Source organism: Delphinus delphis, chromosome 8, assembly GCF_949987515.2.
Source record: "Delphinus delphis chromosome 8, mDelDel1.2, whole genome shotgun sequence".
NCBI classification, from domain to species: Eukaryota; Metazoa; Chordata; class Mammalia; order Artiodactyla; family Delphinidae; genus Delphinus; species Delphinus delphis.
In genome coordinates this window covers 41,513,557-41,541,547 of record NC_082690.1, presented here as the reverse complement: position 1 = coordinate 41,541,547, position 27,991 = coordinate 41,513,557, and the positions used below count along the sequence as shown (strand labels likewise).

General features: G+C 39.3%; 1 long non-coding RNA gene across 1 annotated transcript; it reads left to right on the top strand.

The window, feature by feature from the left end:
* Positions 1–27,991, top strand: LOC132429030 (uncharacterized). Its single transcript, XR_009520270.1, has 4 exons — positions 1–111; positions 17,296–17,349; positions 26,733–26,874; positions 27,149–27,991. It is a non-coding gene; the product is annotated as an uncharacterized lncRNA (long non-coding RNA).

Here is a 27,991-nt window from a genome sequence, read left to right as displayed (position 1 = left end):
TGCACTTTATAAATCTCATTGGGAAGCCCTGCCTGCCTCCAGCCCTGGAAGCTCAGTTTCCTATCTTCCTTGCAGTGAGGACACAAGCCCCTGAGCTACGCTTCACTAATGGTAAGTTCATACCAGTCTTTGAACCGAAAACGGCACTGTGAAGCAAGGACTGCCCAGCAACCATTCTGGGGAGGGACGGTGGCAGCAGCAGTGGCTATATCTACTTCCAAGGGCCACGTGTCAGTTCTCAGAGCCATCCAGTGGCAGCGTTGGTGATCTTAGTGATTAACCTATGGCGTCGACTGCTTAATGGCCCTGGCAGTGGCTGTGCGATCTTCATCACATCAAAGATTTGGACAGTGTTCTTGATAGCTTGGCCCTAAGTCTCCAGCCCTCCTGGTGATTCTGTGAGCCACACAAAACTCTCATCATAAATTCTTTCCTACTTAAATCTGACAGAATTTAGTTTCTATCGCTTGCAGCTAAGAACCCTCGCTCTGAGAGTAGTTACTTGATTGTTTCTTCTAATACCCATTCTTGACAAACTAAAGGGGGTCACATTAAGCAGTTCCCCCAGTTTTTGAAAAGAAAAGAATATTGGTTTACGGAAAAAAAATATTTAGGAACCACGGTTATATACTATAAAATCCTAAGTTGTGCATTCAAAGCTCTATTTAATGAGCAATGAAAATGACCTAAACAGAACTGGTGTTATCTTGAACTAGTACAGTGACTAAACAGAACTCTGGATAACCACATGGTCTATATTATTCAGTTGTTAATATAGCCAAAGTAACCAGACTGACCTAGCAAACAAACCAGATTGACTATATGTCTACATAATTGCTTTCTCAGCTGCTGTGAGATGTTTGATCCAGTTAACAATATAGATCAGCTCCTCTTTTTAAAAGGTTAAAGCAGCATGTAATTAACTAATTACTGTATTGATTTATTATATTTACCCACTGAGTAGAGCTATAGGTTTTCACCAAGCCAGATGCCTGGCATGCACGAAAGACATGAAGCTATGATCTCAATTATCAACCATTCTTTCCATCTCCCCTGCCACCACCATTAGTGGCCAACCACTATGACTTTTCGTCTGGGCTTTTGTAATTGCTCCCTAGCTAATTTCCTTTTTTTCTACTCGTGCTCTTCAGCAATCCATTTTCCATTGAGGAACTAGGGTATTCTTCTAAAACATTAATTGGGTCATATTACTGCTCTGCTATAAATCCTTCAAAAATGTTTCCAGTATCCTTAGCTTTAAGTCCAAAGTGCCTAACACAACCAGGAAGGACCCACATAATCAGGTTATATTTCTAAACTTTTCTCACTGCTGCCACCTGCCCCTTGCCACAATGTCCCAAATGTACTGTCCTCTCCATTCCTAAAATGCTTTCATCTCTTCCTGACTCAAGGCCTTTAATGATTCCTTCTTCCTGGCATGTTTTTGCTCCCCCTGTTCATCTGGCTAGCCCCTACTTAGACCTCCTGTTTTAGATTTCACTTCCTAAGGGACACCTTCTTTGACCACTCGAGACAGACCACTGATTGACTCTCTCAACACATCTGAAAGTTTTCTTTCATAGCTCTGATTGCAATCTGTAATTCTACATTTACATGCTGTTTACTTGTTTAATGTCTGTTTCCTCTATAATAGTCTGTAAGCTTTAAGAAGACAGGCACCAGGCCTTTACCACCTGACATTCAACAAAGCACCTTGTATGGGCTCCTTAAACATTTGTTGAATGAATGAATTAGCAGACGAATCCAAGGCTTATATAATCCCATGTCAAAATGGAAGTGTTCTGGACAGGAAGAAAAAGAGGGAACGCAGAGGAACCTGGAAAGCCAAGGAAAGGCTCCTGGGGCCGGGGGCCCTTCAGGGAGACCCCAAAGGGTGGGTAAGATGTGAACAGGCTCTGAAGAGACCTGTGGGGAGAAGCTTCATTGCTCAAGGAAAGGGAGGAGCCAGGAGAAAGGTGGCCAGTTGGCAGGAGAGAGTGAGAGAGGTCACACCTGGATGTCACCTGGATGCCGGTGAGTAGATGGCTTCCAAGTGTACAGTAAGGCCATGAAGCAATTTCTTATTAATCCTGTCTCTTGAGTAGACACATTCATGCAGTGAAACTACTCAGGATGTAGACCACCAGGTGTGTGGTGTGGGCATTACGGCAGACACTGCAGGCTGGCTCCCTCCATCCCATGCCAGCCCCTGACAGGGGTGTGCTTGCTTCTTGCTGGAGCCTGCCAAGTTAAGATTACATGCCCAGACTCCCTTCAGCTTGATCTAGAGTCTATCAGGCAGATAGACCCGTGCCACATTTGGGAGGAAGTGACATCATGCATAAGAGGCCACGCTTCTGCTGCTTTTTGCAAGCACAGTTGTCAAAGCACTTGCTTTTTTGCGGCAGCTGTAGCAGAGGTCTGAGAGTCAGTCACTAGCTTCCTGGATATTGAAGGCAAGGCACAGAGTATCCCTTTTGCTCATGCAGATCATGGCCACGGGAAAGTGATTCCAGGGTGAAAACTCTTGGAGAGCATATGATTTATGGATCTCTCTTAACTAATACAAGGTTCAAAAGTCACTTTAGAATACAAAGACAGTGTCAATTCAATAATTTAAAATGCTCTCTGAACTTGATTTAAATTTAAAATCAACAAAACCAGGTCCTGCTATAGACTGGCCACCTGCAGGGCATTCTAGGGTGTGGTCCTTCTTTCTTTCCTCCTTCTTTATCCAACTTGTTTTCCAGCATATGCTCCCTTGGGGAGTGGATATCAGAGAGGTCGGAAGGGAAAGGAGAGTTTCTCATTTGACTGGTACTTTGTAATACGGCTTCACACTTTCTGGGTCTGGCAGACGTTTAAAGTTACTCACTTTTAGAGACCTTGATATCATTGTGGTCTTTCACCTGCAGTTTCTCTGATCTGGGCGAACACATGCTATGCCTGCAATTCCTTCCTCTACAAGCTCTAGGGAATGGGTGATCCAGCTCAGTATCATTTCTGTTGAGGTCTCTTTGTTTCTACGATGATCCTAATGGAAAGGATTAAAGATGATTCTCCCACTGGCTCTCAAGTTCACACATATAGCCCACATCCCGGCCACAGGAAACATTCCCACATTCCTTGTCCCCAAAACTCTGTGAGTGCAGGTCCATCATAGCATAGCAGCAAGCCTCCGTCACTCTGCCACCAAAACAGCTTGCCAACCCATCTCCAGCCTGTAGATTTTGAGGAGAGGAGTCAAGCCACATCCATGCTGATTCTGTAACTGCAGGGGAAACAGCAAGCTACCCAAATGATTCCCTTTCGGCCCCTCTTACTCAGTTTGTGTTAGGTGTTGACTGAAAAAAAACCCCACACAACGTAAAAGTTGCAAGTTATGTTTTATCCTGAGACCTTACTGAAGATTATAGCCCAGGAGATAAGCTCTCAGATAGCTCCAAGGAACTGTTCCAAGGAGGTAAGGGAGAAGCCATGAAATATAAGAGTTTTTGCTCAGAAACAAAAACAAACATGTAGTTGACCATCAAAAGATTACTGCTAATCCCAAGAAACAGACATATCAAGTTAATGATTTTAGTGCTTTTCTAAGTGTGAGAAGATCCAAGAGTCTGGGCTCATTGGAATTATACTTTTGATATGCATCTTAACTATCTATGGCCAAAATATGTTTTTCTCCATTGGAATTCCCCCCAGGGCACACCATGGGCGGGGTGGAGGGGGGCATGGCTGCAATGGCTGATGGCTTGATGGCGGGCGACATTCTTTGTTAACTGAAGTGCAGGTGACATTCTTTGCCCCCATAGGAGTAGACACTCTTCCCCCTTAGGATGGGGGCTTGAGACTCATAGCACACCAGCATCTCTTTCTTTAAAAAATTTTCACACCTAATCCTCTCTCTCTACCCTCTACTATTTTAAGTCCTTGATAGGATTAACTCATCTAATCAGTTCCCTGCCATCTCTTACACCTACTTTGACATTTCTGCAGAGTAATCTATTTTGCAACTCACTGATCATATTGTTGCTACATGTATACATGTATTCTTAACATTTTTTTGCATCATCTCTTCCCACCTCTAATTTCTGCCTTTCTAAGAGAACATTGCTTTGGGGGGATATTCATCCCATCTCTAGCCCCTAGCACGGATCCTGACTAGTATAATCCAATCATAGTACTTTTACCCCTCTTACCAATGATTGAATCAGGAATTAAGGTTTAAGCTAATCAGGAAAGTATTCTCCTGGTCTGTTATTATCTCAGGTTGAGCTTATGTCCTAAATTAGCCCAGTTATATCAAAAGGCAAGAGGTTCCTTCTCTATTTCACCTGCTTGGTATAAGAAAGGAAGTGTGTTGTGGTAGTTGCTACTGGCAGCCTTCTTGTGATCATGAGGAAAACTATCCTGAGGACAATACCAAACTATGGAGGAGACAAAGCTGAGACCTGGAAAGCTTTTTTTTTTTTTTCAAAGGTCAGCAGATTTTTTTTTTTAATAAACTTATTTTATTTATTTTTGGCTGCGTTGGGTCTTCATTGCTGCACACGGGCTTTCTCTAGTTGTGGCGAGCAGGGGCTACTCTTCATTGCAGTGCGCTGGCTTCTCATTGTGGTGGCTTCTCTTGTTGTGGAGCAAGGGCTCTATGTGGGCTCAGTAGTTGTGGCTCACGGGCTCAGTAGTTGTGACACGCAGGCTCTAGAGCGCAGGCTCAGTAGTTGTGGCGCACGGGCTTAGTTGCTCTGCGTCATATGGGATCTTCCCGGACCAGGGCTTGACCCGTGTCCCCTGCATTGGCAGGCAGATTCTTAACCACTGCGCCACCAGGAAAGCCCCTGGAAAGCTTATTATGGTATGGCTGGGATTGTTCTACTTTTAGACTTCTTGTTGTAAGAGGAAATAAAAGTCTTTATTATTTTAGCCAATCTGAGTCAGAGTTTTTGTTATTAACAAGGAAAAGCCAGTGATCTTCCATAGATTCCCTGTCAGATCATGAGTCCTGAACCATTCCCCGTGGAAATGGAAACATTCAGTGATGGAAAACAATTAGTATAGCATAGGTCACTTGTTTCTTCCAAGTGACTTTCAAGAACCAAAGGACTGCCCCACAATTTGGGGAAGAAGGAAGAGGTAAAAGAAATGCCAGAGAGGCAAACAGCCCACTGAGACTAATAGGCAAAAGCTTTTTAAAGTAACTTCTGAAATAATTCTCTATTATGGCTGCAGTTTTAATGTCCCAGTTGCCTGGGCCCTGTTAGCAGCACCTGGGCAATTAATGTTATTTGAGATAATTACTTCACATGCATTGTAGAAGCCCACTATGCTTATTTCCTTCCAAGTGAAATCTTTAACCTAAATTTTATTAGTTTTTGAGGCTAGTAGGTATTTTGAAAAATGCAAATGTATTTTATAGAAAGATACCCCACCAACACATGAACTTATGAACTTCATTTTCAATGAAATAAATGTCTTTATGGGAAATTGCTGTTTCCAGCCAACAAGGCTCTTCAGTTAACCATTTTGTTTTTATTCTATTAGAGTATTTAATTCTATCAGTTTGGTAAATTACCTATGTACTCTGTCTATTTCTGGGAAGCTCAAGATCTCTTTGTGAGTATGTTGATGTGTTTGATGTGAAGAAATATAATCATGCTACAAGCAATGCCAGTTTGTCTGGCTACCTATAGCATCAATGATAAAAATAGACAGAATGAGAGACTTAGGATGGCATCATCTGTATTACGGTTGGAGGAATGATCAATAATCTCTGAATGTTATTTGTATCTTCCCCCTCCACCACTTTAGTTCAGACTCTCATTATCTTGTTGGATAACTACAAAGCCACTGAAGTGGTATCTTTTTAATCTCCTGTCTTCCCCCTCTCTGGTCCAGTCTTCACACAGTTTCCAGATACATCTTACAGGCACACAGCTCCCATCACATCACTGTCTCACTCAAGAGCCTTTAGGGACCCTCTACTGCCAGCCAAAATCAATGGCATTCAGGGCCCTGGTATTTAAGGGCTTTCTAATGTGACCCAAACACACTTTTCAAACGTGTCTCCCAATCATTCCCTGCATGCACTGTATGATTTAAACCACTAGACTGTTTGCTGTTCCCCAAATATCTTTCCTGCTCACACTTCTCTGAGCCTTGCCTGTAATCTTTCTCCTATGATGATTGTTGTCTTATTCTGTTTGGGCTGCTGTAACAAAAAAATCATAGACTGAGTGCCTTAAACAACAAACATTTATTTCTCACAGTTCTGAAGTCTGAGAAGTCTGAGATCAAGGCACTGGCAGATTTGGTGTCTGGTGAGGGTCCGCTTCCTGTTATAGACAGCTGTCTCCTCACTGTGTCCTCACATGGGGAGCACTTGGATGAAGTTGTGTGAGAAGGGAAGTCCATCACTGCTGGAGAAAGTCCAGAAGTTACAATGTGGGGGCAACCATCTAGGAGGAAAAGAGCAAGAGACCTCACAGGAGAGGAGGATAGGAGAGGGTGATAAGTCTCTGGGTCAGAGAGCTCGGAAGGGCCGTAGCAGCTTGGGATCTCATAACCACAGGGCTCTACCTTATCAGGACATGACAGGTATCATGACAACCTTGGGAAAGGTTTCACAGGGTATACAAAGCAGTTGGGCTCTAAATGGCTAAAAATCTGCTTATTGGGGCTATTTTTAAAAGAATTGGATGTGTACAATTTTGAGCATGATGCTAGTAGACTTTTGAACAAATAGATCTCAACATGCGGTGAAGTGATAAACAACCCACGGGTCAATAGACCAAGATCATCTTTTATAACATGTTTGTATAACTCATTTATATAATGTATTGGGCGATAACTAGCAGTCAGTGCCACAGCAACCATTTAAAAATTAAATTAAGTATTAAATATGCACATTTTAGGAAGTATCCAGCAAAGGACAATACATATTTTTTACTTATTTATTTATTTATTTTTTATTTATTTATTTATTATTATTTTTTTTTTGCTGTACGCGGGCCTCTCACTGTTGTGGCCTCTCCCGTTGTGGAGCATAGGCTCCGGACGCGCAGGCTCAGCGGCCATGGCTCACGGGCCCAGCCGCTCCGCAGCATGTGGGATCTTCCCAGACTGGGGCACAAACCTGTGTCCCCTGCATCGGCAGACGGACTCTCAACCACTGCGCCACCAGGGAAGCCCTGTTTATTTATTTTTTAAATTTATATTTATTTATTTATTTCTGGCTGCATTGTGTCTTCGTTGCTGTGCGCGGGCTTTCTCTAGTTGCAGTGAGCGGAGGCTACTCTTTTGTTGCAGTACGCTTCTCTTGTTGCACTTCTTTTGTTGTGGAGCACGGGCTCTAGGCATACGGGCTTCAGTAGTTGTGGCACGCAGGCTCAGTAGTTGTGGCTCGTGGGTTCTAGAGCGCAGGCTCAGTAGTTGTGGCGCATGGGCTTAGTTGCTCCGCGGCATGTGGGATCTTCCTGGACCAGGGCTCGAACCCGTGTCCCCTGCATTGGCAGGTGGATTCTTAACCACTGTGCCACCAGGGAAGCCCAATACATAGTTTTTAGAATGATAAACTAGGAAAGAATGAAACCGATTTGATTAGTGATGGCAGTACTTGGGAATGGAGAATGGGGAGAATAAAGTGAGCCTGAGATGTCCTACTGTATTTTTACTTAGAGGGAACTCATCACTCACTCTCCCCCTTTTCTCCCAAATAAACCCATGGGAACTCTAATCAGAGTTCAACCCAAGATACCCACGTTAAGGTGTTGTTCAGTATGATGGGGAACAGAGGTTCCCCAATGCTACGATCACACTAATGATGCCCCCTGATGGCTGCTGTGTAAGATGTTTTCATGAAAGGACTTCCCTTCCCAATGAAACAGGTGAAAATGTTGGTTAGAATGTATTATTCTTCCATGGGGTGATGTCCTATTAGAATTGTCTATGTAATCACAATTTAAAATGTCCCACAATTTATATTATTCCCCTAAAGAGTAAATCTTTTTTGGGAGGGTTGTTTTAATACAGAAAGCTCCTACAGTTTGGACTCGTTTTCTACAGTTACGAGTAGATAAATACCTCAATTATTTGTTAGCATATAAGTCCAGAAGCACACACAACGATTCTTTACAAAATGAGAGGTTAGCATATTAGAAGTTCACAAGTCCCTTAAGAAGTTTCTGGGACATGAGTCAAAATATAAGATTTTAATTATTGCTTAAAACTCCCTGGGATGTTTCCTAAGTTAGTTTGAAGAGGTAGTTTTAATCGTGTGACCCTTGAATCTATTTTTTGTTCACAAATATTTATTGAGTACTTGCTATGTGCCGAGCACTGGGCCAGAAAATGGGGACATGGCAATGAACAAGTTCAATGTGATTGCTGCTCTAATAGTATGGGGAATGATGCGGTGGTCATAAAGGTGCCCAAAACATTTGCCCCTGAAATTGAAGATTCTGACAAGGTAAGACAAAAATCAGTATTTTTACTGTTTTATTTTCTTCTGATCTGGGCTCCCCTGAGGCTGGAACTGATTGATTCCAGTCGTAAATCCTGTTGGAGACAAAGTGGGTGTTATTACCAAACATAAAATAGATAGCTAGTGGGAAGCAGCCGCATAGCTCAGGGAGATCAGCTCAGTGCTTTGTGACCACCTAGAGGAGTGAGATAGGGAGGGTGGGAAGGAGGGAGACGCAAGAGGGAAGACGTATGGGGACATATGTATATGTATAACTGATTCACTTTGTTATAAAGCAGAAACTAACACACCACTGTAAAGGAATTATACTCCAATAAAGATGTTAAAAAATAATAATAATACAAACAAATGAATATGTCAAAACAGACACAGACTCACAGATATAGAAAACAAACTAATGGTTACCAAAGGGGAGAGGGAAGGGGGGGAGGGACAAATTAGGGGCATGGGATTAAGAGATACAAACCACAATGTATAAAATAGATAAGCAACAAGGATATATTGTATAGCACAGGGAATTATAGCCATTATCTTGTAATAAGCTATAATAGATTATAATCTGTAAAAATACTGAATCACTGTGCTGTACACCTGAAACTAATATAGTATTTTAAATCAACTATACTTCAATTAAAAAGTATATAAAGTAAAAAAAAAAAAAAGGTGGGGGGGAGTTGATAGCTGTGTAAGCGTATTAGTGGTTTGGGGACTTGAGGTGAAGCTCCAATTTGCTTCATTCAAGGTCCCTGATCTACCTCAAGGAGCCCACTTCACAGAATCCCACACTCTGACTTATCAAAATATTCATTTGACCTTGAAAACATTCTTGTGGATGTCATGCAGCTAGCAAACAATAAAGTATTTGAACAAAATGTTTGCATCAGTGACTCCAAATTGACACAAACTGTAGATTGCCTAGGATGAGAAACCTCTCAAAGGCTCATTTTATTTAGTGCCTGCAGGGTTTTGTTATTCTCTGTGCTAAAGATGACAAGCAGCATGTTAATTAAAGAACTGACATCCTTCAGTTTACTCTTTTCTCACTAGTTGCAATATTCCTCTTTCTCCCCCAGCTCCCATCCACACTCCTGCCATTCCCAAAAAAAGTGCAAATGAAAGGTTTCACCGTCCTCATGTGAATAATCTGGGGGCAGATACAGTTCTCCTCATCAACCACTTTACAGCAAAGTCAAATCGTGTGCCCTGTTATGTTAAATTTTGATCTTTTTAACACAGGAAAAAATCATTTTGATAAAGGTCAATGCCTCCTTGATATTTATACACTTGAACCATATTGAAAATGCATTTTGAAATTCTGAAATCTTGAATTAATATGACAACGTGCAAAGACTGTGTGACACCATTTGTAATTCATTAGCACATACTTTACAATATATTAGCATCAAGTGTGGAAGGCTCTGTCATGGTCCTGGGAAGCCTGGGAGTTTCATCCTGCTTTAGTCTCTACCACCTTAAGGTTTTGACATGGATGACCAGAGACAATTCCAAATGATTCTTGCAGATCAGGAATAAATTAATTTATCCAGAAACCTGCTAGGTATAATATATGAGCCTGAGAAACATGCAGCCATCCAGCATATGTTTGTCTAGTTTCAAGCAGATTTTGAATACCAGACTGCCATAATGGGAATGAATTGTGACATGAACCTGGTAAATTGGGGACTGCATCTGCTCTCCTGCACCTGGCATGTGGCGTCCTCACATAGTGACTCTGCAAATGATTAAAGATCCCTACAGTTCACATCATTTTGAAATAGTGCCTGGGTAACCTCACATGTATCGTCAACAGCTCCTGGAACAGATGGAAATCTAACAGTGTCATAGATTTCGTAAGTTGTTCTTTGCTGATGCTAAAACCCACTGGACTGTTTATTTTAAGGACTTATTGTCTTGGGAATCGGAAAACCAGTCTCTGATTTACAGATACACACAGCGTCTAAAACAGTGATTTAATGACTAGACTTAGTTTGACTATTACCTAAAATATTTAAATTTTAGCTCTTAAAAATTCCCAAATCCCCCCAAATCCTTTGACATCATAAAATATTCAGAATTCCCCTGAACTTGAAAACTTTTGTAAGGAATACAGCCTAGGAGTTTATGTTTAAAAATATTTATAAGGCTGTTTCTGGTTTTGCCATTATTAAAAAGAAAGCTGAATCCTCTGGATTTTGGAATTGACAGGGCTGCTTCATGTTTATTATTAATCTCTGTGACCAACCTACTTGGAATTGTAGTGCAACATTTTTGATCTGTTGTATAGTGTGTGCGTGTACGTGTATGTGCATGTGCATATATGCACACCCATGTATGTGTTCAGATCTTTATGGAGCAAAACAAATGCACTAGTGCATGCGTGAATGTGGGCTTATCCTTGTGATCATTGTTGCCTGAACAAGCCAGCTTGTTCTTTTTTGTTTGTTTGTGTTTTTGTTTTGTTTTTTTGATAAGCCAATTTTTATTGTTTTTATTTTTTAACATCTTTATTAGAGTATAATTGCTTTACAATGGTGTGTCAGTTTCTGCTTTATAACAAAGTGAATCAGCAATACATATACATATGTCCCCATATCTCTTCCCTCTTGCATCTCCCTTCGTCCCACCCTCCCTATCCCACCCCTCTAGGTGGTCACAAAGCACTGAGCTGATCTCCCTGTGCTATGCGGCTGCTTCCCACTAGCTATCTATTTTATGTTTGGGAGTGTATATATGTCCATGCCACTCTCTCACTTTGTCACAGCTTACCCTTCCCCCTCCCCATATCCTCAAATCCATTCTCTACTAGGTCTGCATCTTTATTCCCATCTTGCCCCTAGGTTCTTCTGACCATTTTCTTTTTTTTTTAGATTCCCTATATATGTGTTAGCATACGGTATTTGTTTTTCTCTTTCTAACTTACTTCACTCTGTATGACAGTCTCTAGGTCCATCCACCTCACTACAAATAACTCAGTTTCATTCCTTTTTATGGCTGAGTAATATTCCACTGTATATATATGCCACATCTTCTTTATCCATTCATCTGTCGATGGACATTTAGGTTGTTTACAGTTCTTGGCTATTGTACATAGTGCTGCTATGCACATTGGGGTGCACGTATCTTTTTGAATTAGAGTTTTTGTATTTTCTGGATATATGCCCAGTAGTGGGATTGCTGGGTCATATGGTAATTCTATTTTTAGTTTTTTAAGAAGCCTCCATACTGTTCTCCATAGTGGCTGTATCAATTTACATTCCCACCAACAGTGCAAGAGGGTTCCCTTTTCTCCACACCCTCTCCAGCATTTATTGTTTGTAGATTTTTTGATGATGGCCATTCTGACTGGTGTGAGAGGATATCTCATTATAGTTTTCATTTGCATTTCTCTAATTATTAATGATGTTGAGCATTCTTTCATGTGTTTGTTGACAATCTGTATATCTTCTTCGGAGAAATGTCTATTTAGGTCTTCTGCCCATTTTTGAATTGGGTTGTTTGTTTTCTTGATATTGAGCTGCATGAGATGCCTGAATGTTTTGGAGATTAATCCTTTGTCAGTTGCTTCATTTGCAAATATTTTCTCCCATTCTGAGGGTTCTCTTTTGGTCTTGTTTATGGTTTCCTTTGCTGTGCAAAAGCTTTTAAGTTTCATTAGGTCCCATTTGTTTATTTTTGTTTTTATTTCCATTTCTCTAGGAGGTGGGTCAAAAAGGATTTTGCTGTGATTTATGTCATAGAGTGTTCTGCCTATGTTTTCCTCTAAGACTTTGATGGTGTCTGGCCTTACATTTAAGTCTTTAATCCACTTTGAGTTTATTTTTGTGTATGGTGTTAGGGAGTGTTCTAATTGCATTCTTTTACATGTAGCTGTCCAGTTTTCCCAGCACCACTTATTGAAGAGACTGTCTTTCTCCACTGTATATTCTTCTTCCTTTATCAAAGATAAGGTGACCATATATGTGTGGGTTTATCTCTGGGCTTTCTATCCTGTCCCATTGATCTATATTTCTGTTTTGGTGCCAGTACCATACTGTCTTGATTACTGTAGCTTTGTAGTATAGTCTGAAGTCAGGGAGCCTGATTTCTCCAGCTCCATTTTTCTTTCTCAAGATTGCTTTGGCTATTTGGGGTCTTTTGTGTCTCCATGCAAATTGTGAAATGTTTTATTCTAGTTCTGTGAAAAATGCCAGTGGTAGTTTGATAGGGATTGCATTGAATTCGTAGGTTGCTTTGGGTAGCAGAGTCATTTTCACAATGTTGATTCTTCCAATCCAAGAACATGGTATATCTCTCCATCTATTTGTATCATCTTTAATTTCTTTCATCAGTGTCTTATAATTTTCTGCATACAGGTCTTTTGTCTCCTTAGGTAGGTTTATTCCTAGATATTTTATTCTTTTTGTTGCAGTGGTAAATGGGAGTGTTTTCTTAATTTCACTTTCAGATTTTTCATCATTAATGTATAGGAATGCAAGAGATTTCTGTGCATTAATTTTGTATGCTGCTGCTTTACCAAAATCATTGATTAGCTCTAGTAGTTTTCTGGTAGCATCTTTAGGATTCTCTATGTATAGTATCATGTCATCTGCAAACAGTGACAGCTTTACTTCTTCTTTTCCGATTTGGATTCCTTTTATTTCTTTTTCTTCTTGGATTGCTGTGGCTAAAAATTCCAAAACTATGTTGAATAATAGTGGTGAGAGTGAGCAGCCTTGTCTTGTTCCTGATCTTAGTGGAAATGGTTTCAGTTTTTCACCATTGAGGATGATGTTGGCTGTGGGTTTGTCATATATAGCCTTTATTATATTGAGGAAAGATCCCTCTATGCCTACTTTCTGGAGGGTTTTTATCATAAATGGTTGTTGAATTTTGTCAGAAGCTTTCTCTGCATCTATTGAGATGATCATATGGATTTTCTCCTTCAATTTGTTAGTATGGAGTATCACGTTGATTGATTTGCTTATAGTGATTCTTATCCTTGCATTCCTGGGATAAACCCCACTTGATCATAGTGTATGATCCTTTTAATGTGCTTTTGGATTCTGTTTGCTAGTATTTTGTTGAGGATTTTTGCATCTATGTTCATCAGTGATATTGGCCTGTAGTTTTCTTTCTTTGTGACGTCTTTATCTGGTTTTGGTATCAGAGTGATGGTAGCCTTGTAGAATGAGTTTGGGAGTGTTCCTCCCTCTGCTATATTTTGGAAGAGTTTGAGAAGGATAGGTGTTAGCTCTTCTCTAAATGTTCGGTAGAATTTGCCTGTGAAGCCATCTGGTCCTTGGCTTTTGTTTGTTGGAAGTTTTTTAATCACAGTTTCAATTTCAGTGCTTGTGACTGGTCTGTTCATATTTTCTATTTCTTCCTGGTTCAGTCTGGGAAGGTTGTGCATTTCTAAGAATTTGTCCATTTCTTCCAGGTTGTCCCTTTTACTGGCATATAGTTGCTTGTAGTAATCTCTCATGAGCCTTTGTATTTCTGCAGTATCAGTTGTTACTTCTTTTTCATTTCTAATTCTATTGATTTGAGTCTTCTCCCTTTTTTCTTCATAAGTCTGGCTAATGGTTTATCAATTTTGTTTATCTTCTCAAAGAACCAGCTTTTAGTTTTATTGATCTTTGCTATCGTTTCCTTCATTTCTTTTTCATTTATTTCTGATCTGATCTTTATGATTTCTTTCCTCCTGCTAACTTTGGGGTTTTTTTGTTCTTCTTTCTTTAATTGCTTTAGGTGTAAGGTTAGGTTGTTTATTTGAGATGTTTCTTGTTTCTTAAGATAGGCTTGTATAGCTATAAACTTCCATCTTAGAACTGCTTTTGCTGCATCCCATAGGTTTTGGGTCATTGTGTTTTCATTGTCATTTGTTTCTAGATATTTTTTGATTTCCTCTTTGATTTCTTCAGTGATCTCTTGGTTATTAAGTAGTGTGTTGTTTAGCTTCCATGTGTTTGTATTTCTTACAGATTTTTTCCTGTAATTGATATCTAGTCTCATAGCATTGTGGTCGGAAAAAATACTTGATATGATTTCAATTTTCTTAAATTGACCAAGGCTTGATTTGTGACCCAAGATATGATCTGTCCTGGAGAATGTTCCATGAGCACTTGAGAATAATGTGTATTCTGTTGTTTTTGGATGGAATGTTGTATAAATATCCATTAAGTCCATCTTGTTTAATGTGTCACTTAAAGCTTGTGTTTCCTTATTTATTTTCATTTTGGATTATCTGTCCATTGGTGAAAGTGGGGTGTTAAAGTTCCCTACTATGATTTTGTTACTGTCGTTTCCCCTTTTATGGCTGCTAGTATTTGCCTTATGTATTGAGGTGCTCATATGTTGGGTGCATAAATATTTACAATTGTTACATCTTCTTGTTGGATTGACCCCTTGATCATTATGTAGTGTCCTTCTTTGTCTCTTGTAATAGTCTTTGTTTTAAAGTCTATTTTGTCTGATATGAGAATTGCTACTCCAGCTTCCTTCTGATTTCCATTTGCATGGAATATCTTTTTCCGTCCCCTCACTTACAGTCTGTATGTGTCCCTAGGTCTGAAGTGGGTCTCTTGTAGACAGCATATGTACCGGTCTTGTTTTTGTATTCATTCAGCCAGTCTATGTCTTTTGGTGGGAGCATTTAATCAATTTACATTTAAGGTATGTATGTTCCTGTTACCATTTTCTTAATTGTTTTGGGTTTATTATTGTAGGTCTTTTCCTTCTCTTGTGTTTCCTGCCTAGAGAAGTTCCTTTAGCATTTGTTGTAAAGCTGCTTTGGTGGTGCTGAATTCTCTTGGCTTTTGCTTGTCTGTAAAGCTTTTAATTTCTCCATCAAATCTGAATGAGATCCTTGCTGGGTAGAGTAATCTTCGTTGTAGGTTTTTCTCTTTCATCACTTTAAATCTGTGCTGCCACTCCCTTCTGGATTGCAGAGTTTCTGCTGAAAGATCAGCTGTTAAACTTTTTGGGATTCCCTTATGTGTTACTTGTTGTTTTTCCCTTCTGCTTTTAATATTTGTTCCTTGTATTTAATTTTTGATAGTTTGACTAATATGTGTCTTGGCATGTTTCTGCTTGGATTTATCCTGTATGGGACTCTCTGTGCTTCCTGGAGTTGATTAACTATTTCCTTTCCCATATTAGGGAAGTTTTCAACTACAGTCTCTTCAAATATTTTCTCAGTCCCTTTCTTTTTCTCTTCTTCTTCTGGGACCCCTATAATTCAAATGTTGGTGCATTTACTGGTGTCCCAGAGGTCTCTGAGACTGTCCTCAATATTTTTCATTCTTTTTTCTTTTTTCTGCTCTATTCTGCAGTAGTTATTTCCACTATTTTATCTTCCAGGTCACTTATCCGTTCTTCTGCCTCAGTTATTCTGCTATTAATCCCTTCTAGAATATATTTAATTTCATTTATTGTGTTGTTTATCATTGTTTTTTTGCTCTTTCATTCTTCTAGGTCCTGGTTAAACTTTTGTTGTATTTTCTCCATTCTATTTCCAAGATTTTGGATCATCTTTACTATCATTATTCTGAATTCTTTTTCAGGTAGACTGCCTATTTCCTCTTCATTTGTTAGGTCTGATAGGTTTTTGCCTTGCTCCTTCATCTGCTGTGTGTTTCTCTGTCTTCTCATTTTGCTTAACTTACTGTGTTTGGGGTTCCTTTTTGCAGGCTGCAGGTTCATAGTTTCTGCTGTTTTTGGTGTCTGTCCCCAGGGGCTAAGGTTGTTTCAGTGGGCTGTGTAGGCTTCCTGGTGGAGGGGACTAGTGCCTGTGTTCTGGTGGATGACGCTGGATCTTGTCTTTCTGGTGGGCAGGTCCACATCTGGTGTTGTGTTTTGGGGTGTCTGTGGCCTTATGATTTTAGGCAGCCTCTCTTTTATTTTTTTAAAAAAACATATCAACATTTTATACTATACTGTTTTAAATTTTTATATTTTACCTTCTTTGTCTTGAACCTTCTTAGGGTAAAAAATGGCATAAAAGTATAAATAAGTACATGTTAGCTTTAATTACTTATCATAATGGCCACCACCTGTTTAGCATCTTACTGTGGCAACTTGTCCCTGCCAAGCCCTGTGGTATGTGCTTTCCATGCTTTGTTCTATTTAATTTTTGCCATAACTCCACGAGATAAGTATTATGTTCAGATTCTTTTAGTTGTAAATGATAGGAACACAAGTCAAACTAGTTTAAGCAAAACGAATTTACTGGCTCAATTAGCCAAAGGATCTGGGGGTAGTGGTTCAGCTGGATCCAGGGCTCAAACAGTGCTATTAAGGTACTATCTGTATCCCTACCTCTAACCCTACCCTCATCCCCGTCCCTATCCCTACTTCCAACTCTATCTCTATGCCTATCTCTAACTGTATTCCTATTCCTATCCCTAACTCTACTCCTCTCCTCAGCTCTATCTCTATCCTCTCCTCTGTCTCGAGCTCCATCTATATCCCTTTCCTTATCCCCATCTCTATCTCGCCAAAATCTCTCTTCCTATAGCAATCATGGTGGGCGTCAATAGACTCAAACTTATATTCTACCCCCTTAGTAACCCAAACAAAAAGGAAGCATCTTCTCTACAGTCTGGGAGTAAAATCCCAGGGAATTGTCTGATTGGCTCCCTTGGGCGTTCTGCCTCTCCCTGAAGTTGAGATTGATTAGGGAGGTGGGCAATGTGGTTGACCAGGCCCAGGTCATATCCAACCATGCGAATAGAACAGAGCTCAACCCCTACTGAGCTAAGCACGTGGAGTGAGTGTCCCTACGGGAAGGTAGAAAAATGCCTGGCAGGCAAAAATGGAAGATTTCTGTTCTCTCCTCGCAGATGAGAAAACTGAGCTCAAAGAGATTACTTCATTTTCCCAAGGACACATGAGAGGTAAGTCATGGGGCTGGGATTCAACTCCAGTTCTGTCTGACTCTACAGTCTTTGTCCCCTAACACTCTGCTGAATTACCTTCCTTTATACAGTACTAAAAAGTAAACAGTAAACCTTCAAAGTTTAAAAGATGATGAACCAGAAATAAAGAAAAATAATTACTTTGCCCAAATTTGTGAGATAGGGCTAAGGCTGTGATCTGAATTGCCCCCACCCCCCATATCCTACCCAACCAAGTTAAGTATCCTTACCAAAAAAGTATACTATTCCTTTTTATACATTGTTCAAAAACAAACAACTAAAAACATATGTGAGTCACTTTATGCCTTTAGGGAGTTTACGTTTCATTTTTCTTGAAGCTTTGTTCTTTACATAGATAGTTCCTATAAAGATATTTTATACTCAGCTTCTTAATACCTTTTTCTAACTAGACATAATCATAGCAACCTTAAACTACTCAGATGGATTCCTACGTGAACTCTACTTGTCTTGGCACTGCTTTAACACTGGTCATGTTTTTTGGTTAAAAAAACCTCTACCCTAAGAGAATACAGGCTACCCTTCCTACATACTTTCTATGTTTAACACTCATCCATAGGAATTCTAAAAGGTTAAGACATGCCACATCAATATTAAGGGATTGGGTGCAGGGAAGGATCTTAGAGATGATTAAACCCAATCATCTCATTTCACAGATGAGAGAAATGAAATTCAGAGGTTAAGTGGCTTACCCAAAGTCGCTCCACTGCTTTGGCAGAATTTGGGAACCTAGTTTTTCTGATGCTTTGTCTAACACTGTGTCATTACCCACATTGCCCCATATCTCATTTACCATGCCCTGCTGGGTCTTCCTCTCCAGGACCTGAGACGCAACCTCCTCTGAGACTTTGTGGGCCAGAAAATTCAAGATATAAACATGTGCCCTTGCACATTAGCCATGTGATTAAAATAAAGACGAGACAGACACAATCAAATTCCAAGGAATAGGAAAGTGTGACTGAAAAATGCCAGGGTAAAGGTGTGGAGGTGGTTCAAGATGGCAGAGTAGGAAGATCCTGAGCTCACCTCCTCCCATGGACACACCAAATTTACAACTACATATGGGGAAACTATCTCTGAGAACAGCCTGAAGACTAGCAAAAAAGAGGGCTACAACTAAAGATAAAGGGTAGGGACTTCTCTGGCGGTCCAGTGGTTAAGACTCCACACTTCCACTGCAGGGGGCACAGGTTCCATCCCCAGTAGGGGAACTAAGATACCTCATGCCACGTGGTGGCCAAAAAATAAATAAGTAAAAAGGTAAAGGGTAAAAGCCACATTGAGATGAATAGGAGGGGTGGAGACACGGTCTGGCTGGGATCCACATCCCACAGGCAGAAGGGAAATCACAGCCTCAGAGGTTCCCCCTGAGGAGCAAGGGCTCCAAATCCCACATTGGGGTCCCCAGCCCGGGGCACCCACACAGGGAAGATGAGCCCCCATGACATCCGGCTTTGAAAACAAGTGGGACTTATATCCAAGTGGGCCAGAGGGCTGTAGGAAACTGAGAATCCACACTTAAGGGGCACGCACAAAAACTCCAAGGCCCAGCACAGAAGCAGCAGTATGAAAGGCACCTAGAGATTCATTGACCAAGTTTAGGGTATGTGCCTGAGGGCAGGGATCTGATGGAACTTTTTCTTATAAAGGAGCTGGTGGATGCCAGTTTTGTTGTTTGGTTGGTTGGGTTTTTTTCTTTCTAGCTCACCCTCTACCTAGCTGGCCCAGTGCTGGCAGGTGCCATTACTGAGTCTCCCCATGCAACCAATTAACCCTGGATTCACCCATGAACCCAACAGCACGGTGCTCTTCCAAAGCAGCCCCCACACTTCACCAGGCCTGGCAGGTGCCCTTGGCTGGCATTGGAGCCAGGCAACCGAAACAAAAGGAAAAATAAACAAATGGGACTATATCAAACTAAAAAAGCTTTTACACCGAGAAGAAAAATATCAACTAAATATAAAGGCAGCCTACCAAATGGGAAAAATATTTGCAAAAATGTCTGATAAGAGGTTAATATCCAAAATATATGAATAACTCATACAACTCAATATTTTTCTTTAAAAAACCCAGCAATCCACTTAAAAAATGGGTGGATGTTCTGAATAGACATTTTTCCAAAGAAGACATACAGATGGCCAACAGGTACATGAAAAGATGCTCAACATCACGAATCATCAGGGAAATGCAAATCAAAACCACAGTGAGATACCACCTCACACCTGTTAAGATGGTAGTTATCAAGTACACAATAAATAACAAGTGTTGGCAAGTAGGCAGAGAAAGGGAACCCTTGTGCACTGCTGGTGAGAATGTGAATTGGTGCAGCCACTATGGAAAACACTGTGGAGGTTCTGCAAAACATTAAAAACAGAACTACCATATGATCCAGCAATTCCACTTCTGGGTATTTACCTTAAGAAAACAAATTTTCACTAATTTGAAAGGATATATGCACCCTATATTCACTGCAGCATTATTTACAAAAGCCAAGATATGGAAGCAACCTGAATGCTCATGGATAGATGAGTGGACAAAGAAGATGTAACACACACACACACACACACACACACACACACACAGGAATATTACTCAGCCATAAAAAAGAATAAAATTTTGCCATTTGTGACAGCATGGATGCACCTAGAGGTATTATGCTAAGTGAAATGAGTCGGATAAGGACAAATATTGTATAATTTCACTTATATGTGGAATCTAAACAAAACAGATGAGCAAACAAAACAGAAATGGATTCATTGATACAAAGAACAAACAGGCGATTGCCGGGGAGGAGGAGGCAGAGTTTGGCAAAATAGGTGAACGGGATTAAGAGGTACAAACTTCCAGTTATAAAATAAATGAGTCACAAGATGTAATAGACAACATAAGGAATGTAGTCAATAATACTGTAATAATTTTGTATGTAACAAATGATTACTAGAATTATTGTGTTGATCATTTTGTCATGTATTTGATTGTCAAATCACTATGTTGAACACTTGAATCTAATATAATACTTTACATCAACTGTACTTCAATTTGAGAAAAAAAAGTGAGAGAGCAGGAAGAATCAAAGACAGTGCAGATGTGTCCTGCTTGAGGAATAGCACAGATGTCATGGCTGTGTCAGGAAGCTCTGAGGGAACCCACTAGCTCCTGTTCTACACATTTCACATAAGGCTTTCATCTCGTAGCTAACGTCTTTCTGTACCTTTACAATGAAGACAGTAGACTCAGAGAAAAATGTATTCCTTCTATTCAATTTCATGTCTACCCTAAAGCTGTTTAGAAAGTGGTTTTTTGATATACCTCTCTCTACATAAAGCAATGGTCCAACCTGTAGAAATAGTAGAGAGGGTTATTAGATCTCTAATTAGTTCTCAATTGTTCTGCATTTCATAAAAAGGTTGGAAATAAATCCAGTTAAACATTTTCTTTAATGCCAGGAGATTTTAACAGATGCTGTACTTGATGAATTTAAGTATGCTTCTTGAATCTTGTACAGAAACTCATTTTCATTAGAGAACAAATAATTCTACCACTGTGTCATAGAAATGAAAAAAGAAAGAAAGAACACCAAGATAAAAGAGTGCCAATAAGTCCTTGCAAATGACTGTTAAAAATTGTCCAGATAATTCTGGTATTCTATTTTTCTATCCCAAAGCATTTCTGTTCTCTTCCTTTTAATAATTCCTTTTCCAAAGGTGTTCAAACCACAATAAATTGTCATGTTGTCATAGTAGCCTCATCTCCAGATGTGAATTAATTATATGTTGACTTGAAGGAACATGATTTTCTTATAAAATGCTAGGCCGATACTGCTAGTGAAGAGATTAAGCTACTTTGAAAACTCTGAGGTAATAAAATTCTATTAATCATAGTGCTGTAAAGCTTCAAAGTATATCTTCATGTTAATGTTCAGAAACCTAAATGACTTCTTTCAACTGTAGCAGTTTCACTGGAATAACAGAGTTCTATAGTACTGACGTACATCCTTTAATAAAGGTATTTCTCAGAATTAGGATATATGTTCTAATTCTGTATACCGTGAAACATATTCTGGGCTTTCTTTCACTTAAGTTCAGAAATGCAAGGCCAGGCCTACACAAGACTGAGCATCTCCTCTTAGGCCAAGAATGGCAAAGAGTTTTCAACTGAAGACTGAACTCCAATATATCTAAAAATAAGTGTTGGGAACGACTGTGAGTGAGATTCCAGCCTCTGTAGGGAATGAGAGCTTTATCGGTTGGTGATGTCTCCCACAGACAAAAAAAGGAGATGCAGCACTCTGTGGTGCATTTATACTCTCCAAAAGATAGTTCTTATTGTCTCTTTGTTTTCTTTTGTTTCAGTTTTAATTTTTATCAAACTTATATATGTACATAGCTAGAAAGTCAAATAGTCATGGTTAGAAAGCCCAAGAGAAAGACAAAAATCAGTAGTTTCCTGATCAACCTCTTCCCACCCTTGATTTTCACTCCCAGAGGTAACCATCTCAAGTTCTTTAGCTATTCTTTTCGTATTTGCCTCTGTAGTTCTGAGAGTTGTTAGGTACTTGGAAACAACAGACTGACTCTAGACATGGGGTAGCTCATGGGGATGCTAAGCTTCCAAGAACAGTGATTAAACCATACAGCAGACTCCCCTGAAAAAAGACACATTCTACCACCACGTGCCCCATGGATGTCAATTCTGCTCTGGAACTCAACCTTGTGGCCGCCCTCCAAAGCTGAATTGCTCTGCTACAGCCCTCACCAGCCAAATGCTTTCCATATGGGATCACCTTCCTCAAGTTGCTCACTTCTAGATCAGAATCTCACGGGAGTGAGTCTGCTGGCAGAGCCCAGGTCACATGGGTCTGTGCTAGCTGAAAAGGACACTGGAACAGAATTTGGGAGTTTATTTTGGGGATACAGGATTCATATGGCAGTAAATTCCCCAAATATAACAGTATGTTGTTCAAAAGGAGTTAGACAGCCTGAAAAGAAATGACAAATACCTACCACAGCTTTCTAATGAGCAAGTTTATTCTACTATTTATTAATTTTGTATTTTAGAGATTTTCTAGGCTCTCCCCACTGTTGAAGATACATCATGACACCCCTGGACACCACACAGACTCCTCCTTCATCTACCCACACATTTATCTATATCATATTTTTAAATAGATCACTATTTGAGTTTGCATTATTTTGTCTATGTGAACATTATTTTTATCTTAGCTAAGTACTGTATTATATTCTTTTCTTTTATAATGTTATGTTTTCCCTAGAATTAATAGTTAACTTTTTTCATTTGATAACTTTCTATATACCTATCATTAATGCATTCTAAACTTTATTCCAGAATTGTAATTTCTTGTATCATATTTTAAAATTTCTAAGGTCTATTTGGTTTTCTAAATGTTCTTTTTATAACTTTTGTGTGCATGTGTCATGGATGTAATGGAGGGATGTAATCATCCGTGAAGATGATTATAGTTTTTTGTTTTTGTTTTTTCTGCTTCCTATGTTGTTTCATCTGTGCTAACTTTTTCTATTTGTTTTGGTCTGTCTGCTGTTAAAAGTTTCCCCAAATCTCTTGTTATTCTTATTTTGCTCATATTTAAGAAAGAGGACTTAAAATTGTGAGAAGAGAGAATAGGGCCTATTAAAGACTTGGCTTCACTGAAGGATAATGAGTAGAACACAGCTATTTCATCAGGGGTCTCCCAAGTGCAAGTAGTTTATTTTGTTTTTCTCATTTTCCTCTTTGGCTGATCACTTTCCTCAGAGAGGAATCCTCTAATCTCCTGCCTTTAAATATGACTGCCAGCATTCTAAGAGCTGAGCCATGGAAGAGGTTGTTTAGAATAGAGGCTTTCATTCAGTTCCCCTGTTTTTGGTATGGTACTCCATCCTCCTCTCTGCTGAATGCCCTAAGTCTGGAGACCTCTGGTTTGACATCTCCAGAGAGTAAACCTCTAGTTTTCTGCCAGATTCAAGAAGAGGCAGTTATCCAGCTGGGGAATGGTATAGAGGGAAGGATCTGGGTACACCCTATGTAGATGTTCAATCAACACTCTGTTTTCTTCCCTACCTGTTCCCCAATATTTTGAAGTACTTGGTGGATTCAATTCCTGAGCTTTCTTTTCTGGAAATCCCTGGCATGAGTTGACGTACTTCAGCTCTTGTAGGCTTAGATTTCAGCTTCCCCTGGTCTAAGGAGTCAGTCACCACTAATCCATCAGCTTTCCAGCTGCCAAAATTACAGCACTGTCTTCCTTCCTGTTCTTTCTCTTCCTGTTCCCTTCCCTTTCTCTCTCCTCCTTCTCTCTCTCATTCTCTCTCTCTCTCTTGCAATCTCTCTCTCTCTCTCCCTCTCTCTTTCTCTATCAGTATCTACCTCCCTCTCCCCTCTTCTTCTATTTCTGTGTGTGTGTGTGTGTGTGTGTGTGTGTGTGTGTGTGTGTGTCTAGCTCATCTTCTATTGACATTGTAGTGGAATTTCAGGAGAGGAGAGTAGGGAAGGTATGTTTCAATCTTCTGTATTAATCAGAAATCCTTTGTTATATATTCTTTCTTAAAATCTTGTTAACACCCTGTCGTCCAACAGATAGAATTGAAATTATGTTTTTCACAATTTACAGGGCTGATTTTATCCACTTTCAACAAATCAGGTCTTCAGTACTAACAAACTGGTGTTTCTGTTGGGCTTCTGATCATTATGTTGAGATCTGGGTAAGGTCTCATCTCCATTCTCTTCCAATCTCAATCCAATGTTTATAGCTAAAAGTTAAATCTCCCCTGTTATGCACACTTGCTACCTTCTAATTATATAAGCAATACATGTTTATTTTAGCAAGTTTGGAATCACAGAAAGACACAAAGAAGGAGTAAAAAATTGCTTGTAATTATTCCTCTTTTTCAATGTAATGTGTAAAACTCCTCTGCAGTCCACTAGGTTCATTTCCAACCACCTACCATACCTCTGTAAGTACTATCAACATTTTCATCTGTAAGCTTCTAGAAACTTTTATGCTTACACCTACATATGTAAGATTTGGTTGCAAAATAAAAAAATCACGCTATATATAAAATAAAATTAAATTAAAAAATCACGCTATATATATAAATATATAAAAAATAAAAATAAAATAAAAAATCATGCTATATATATCATTGCTTGCTCTGTTCTTTTTAATTAATGATATATCAACAATGCTTTTCTAAGTTAGTATTTTTTAACATACCTCATTATTTTTAATGGGTATCGATATGGTTTTAAAATACATTCACAAAGTAAAAGAAGTCCATTAATTCTTGATACTCCTTTCCAAAAGGTGGAGCCTAATTCCCCTCCCCTGAGTGTGGACTGAACTTAGTGACTCGCTTCTAATGAATAGAATGTGGTGGAAGTGACATTATGTGACTTCTGAGACTAGATCATAAAAGGCATAGCAGCTTCCCCTTTTCTCTTTCTCTCTCAGATCACTCATTCTGAGAGAAGCCAGTTTTTTGTCATGAGGACATTCAAGAAGCCCTGAAGAAAGACCTATATGGCCAGGAACTAAGGTCCCATGCCAACAGCCAGTGAGGAACAGTGGCCCTCTGACAGTACACATTCAAGTGAACCATCTTGGCAGTGGATTCTCCAGCCCCACTGAAGCCTTTAAAAGAATGCCACGGGAGGAGTTTGGGATTAACATATATACACTATTGTATATAAAATAGATAAACAGCAAGGACCTACTGTATAGCACAGGGAACTGTACTCAATATCTTGTAATACCTATAATGGAACTATAATGGAAAATAATCTGAGAAAGATTTTATATATATATATATATATATATATATATATATATATATATATATATATATATATATAACTGAGTCACTTCGCTGTACACTTGAAACTAACACAACTGTGTAAATTAACTATACTTCAATTTACAAAAGTGAAAACAGCCCCACTGACATCTTGACTATAATCTCATGAGAGACCCTGAGCCAAAGCCACCCAGTTAAATTGCTTCCTGATTCTTGACCCACAGCAATTGTGATATAATAAATGGTTGTTATAAGCTGCTATGTTTTGGAGTAATTTGTTACACAGCAGTAGATAATGATACTGATTTTGATACCTGGAAGTTGGGTGCTATCCTAATAAGTACCTAAAAATGTGGAAGTGGCTTTGGAACTGGGTAGTGGGCAAAGGCTGTAAAGGCTTTGAGGAGAGTGTCAGAAAGTGTTAATAGAGGCCTGGTTGCCATAGGGAGACTCTGGTGAGAGCTTACAGGAAAGTGAGGAACAGCTTTAGGGAAACTGGAGAAAAGGGGATCCTTGTTACATAGTGGCAGAAAGTTTAGTAAGACTGTCCCCTGTGGTAATGTGGAAAGTAGAAAATGTACATGATGTGCCAGGTGATCTAGTTAAGGACATTTCCAGGTAAAATGCTGAAGGTGCCACCTGGTTTCTTCTTGCTGATTGTAATGAAATATGAGAGGAAAGAGAGAAACCAAAGGAAGGATTGTCAAACACAAAGAAGCCAGAACTGGATGGTTTTTAAAAATTCTGTCTTTGCAGATGGCAAACAAAACTAAAATGAAGAAATGGGTTTGCAGCAAAGATCAATTCCAGGCCACTGCCAAGAAAGCCTAGTTTAGAGATGAGGCTAAGAGTATAGCTTTAAAATACTTTGCTTATGACCTCAGGAAGATCTAAGATGGTGCCTCAGAGAACTGTTCAAACAACAGAGCTTTGAAGAAGCTAAAGGATACTGTCCTTCCATAGTTCAGCAGAAGTTCAAGGTAGAGAAGAATTTACCTTGAAGAGATTTGTGGGTGTGGCTTTTGTCTAATGAAGTAAACCCTGATAAGATTCATGGCAGGCCCACAGAGTTTCTAAAAATAATTATAATTACAGAAATAACACCAGCTTAGACTGAAGGAGATAGTACACAATGAAAACAGGCATTTGGAACTCCAAAATTTTACTGAGAAAACTACACAGCTCCAAAATAGGCTAACTTTCAAGGAATGAATCAGGAAAGTAGAAAATGTACCTGATGTACCAGGTGACCTTCAGAGGTTCTTGAAGCCAAGAGCCATGAACAATCATTCCTGGTCAGGAGTAGGAATGAGTTTGAATCAAGAACTTCTAACATGTAGCTGAGTGGATTTCAGAATTGCTATGGAACAGTGACTGCTTTGGACATCTCATTTTTTCTCCTTTTGAACAAGAATGTCCAGAGTGGTTATCCTGTGCCTGTCCCGTATATATATAGGATGAGTTATCCCCTCATGTATGTATTTATGTATGTGTATATGGATGTATATATATATGGATAACTTGTCTCTTTAGTTCACAGGGCTTGAGATCTAAGGAACCATACTCAAGGAGTTTCACTTAAGGAATGACACCTGACAAGCCGAAGCCTCACCTGGATCTGATTAAGTTGACATGTTTCTGGACTTTAAACCGATGCAATAAATTGTTGAAACAGGTTGGTTGGGGGATGTTGGAAGGGGATGAGTATATTTTCTATGTGAGAATAATTTTAATCTGTGGCCAGAGGACAAGTTAAAGAGTTTTAAAATACATCCATAAATCATTCAACACACTTTCCTCCAAAAATGGAGCCTAATTCACTTTCCCTTGAGCTTAGACTGGATTTGTTGACTTGGTGCTGATGAATAGAATATTATAGAAATGATAATGTGTGATCTCCAAGACTAGTTCATAAAAGGCATTGCAGCTTCCTTCTTGCTGTCTTTTAGATCATTTTTCCTGAGAGAAGCCAGCTTCCATGTCATGAGGATGCTCAAGAAGCTCCACGGAAAGGTTCACACGGTCCATGTAGAGAGGGACTGAGGTCCTCTGCCAACAGACAGGAGTGGGCCATCTTGGAAGCAGATCCTTCAGTCCCAGTCAAGTCTTCAAAGCCTCCAGTCCTGTTCAACATCCTGACTGTAATCTCATGAGAGACTCTGAGCCAGAAGCACCCAGCTAAGCCAAAACCAAATTCATGACCCTTAAAGAAATAAGGTAATAGATATTTGTTGTTTTCAACTGATAATTTTGGGGGTAATTTGTTACACAGCAATACATAGCTAATACAGGTGTACACTATTCTGTTGCTCTCCTCCTTCCTTTTTTGCTATTATAAACAATGCTGCAACAAAACCTCTTTGTATGTTTATCTTTATGTCCTCAAGAAATTATTTCTATAGGATAAATTCTTAAAATTGGAATTTTAGGCTTGCACATTTTAAATTTAGGTAGATATTGTTAACTTGCCTCCCCAGAATAATTGTAACAATTTATACTCTCCCAAACAGTAGATGAGAATGTCTCTCTCTCTTTGCCAATTTTAAATGTTATTAGTCTTTCTAATTTTTCTCAATCCTATTTGATATTTTTATTAATTTGTATTCTTTATTGGTGAGGATGAGCATTTTTTTGTATATTTATGATTTGAAAAAAGCACCTTGCTTATCATATGAATTTCCCTTTGCATGCTCCTACCCCTTGATCTTTCCTCTCCCACAATGCCTAGCATATAGTTCACATTACATAAATGTGCTGTTTTTGAATGGATGAATAATGGAATAGTAAATGAA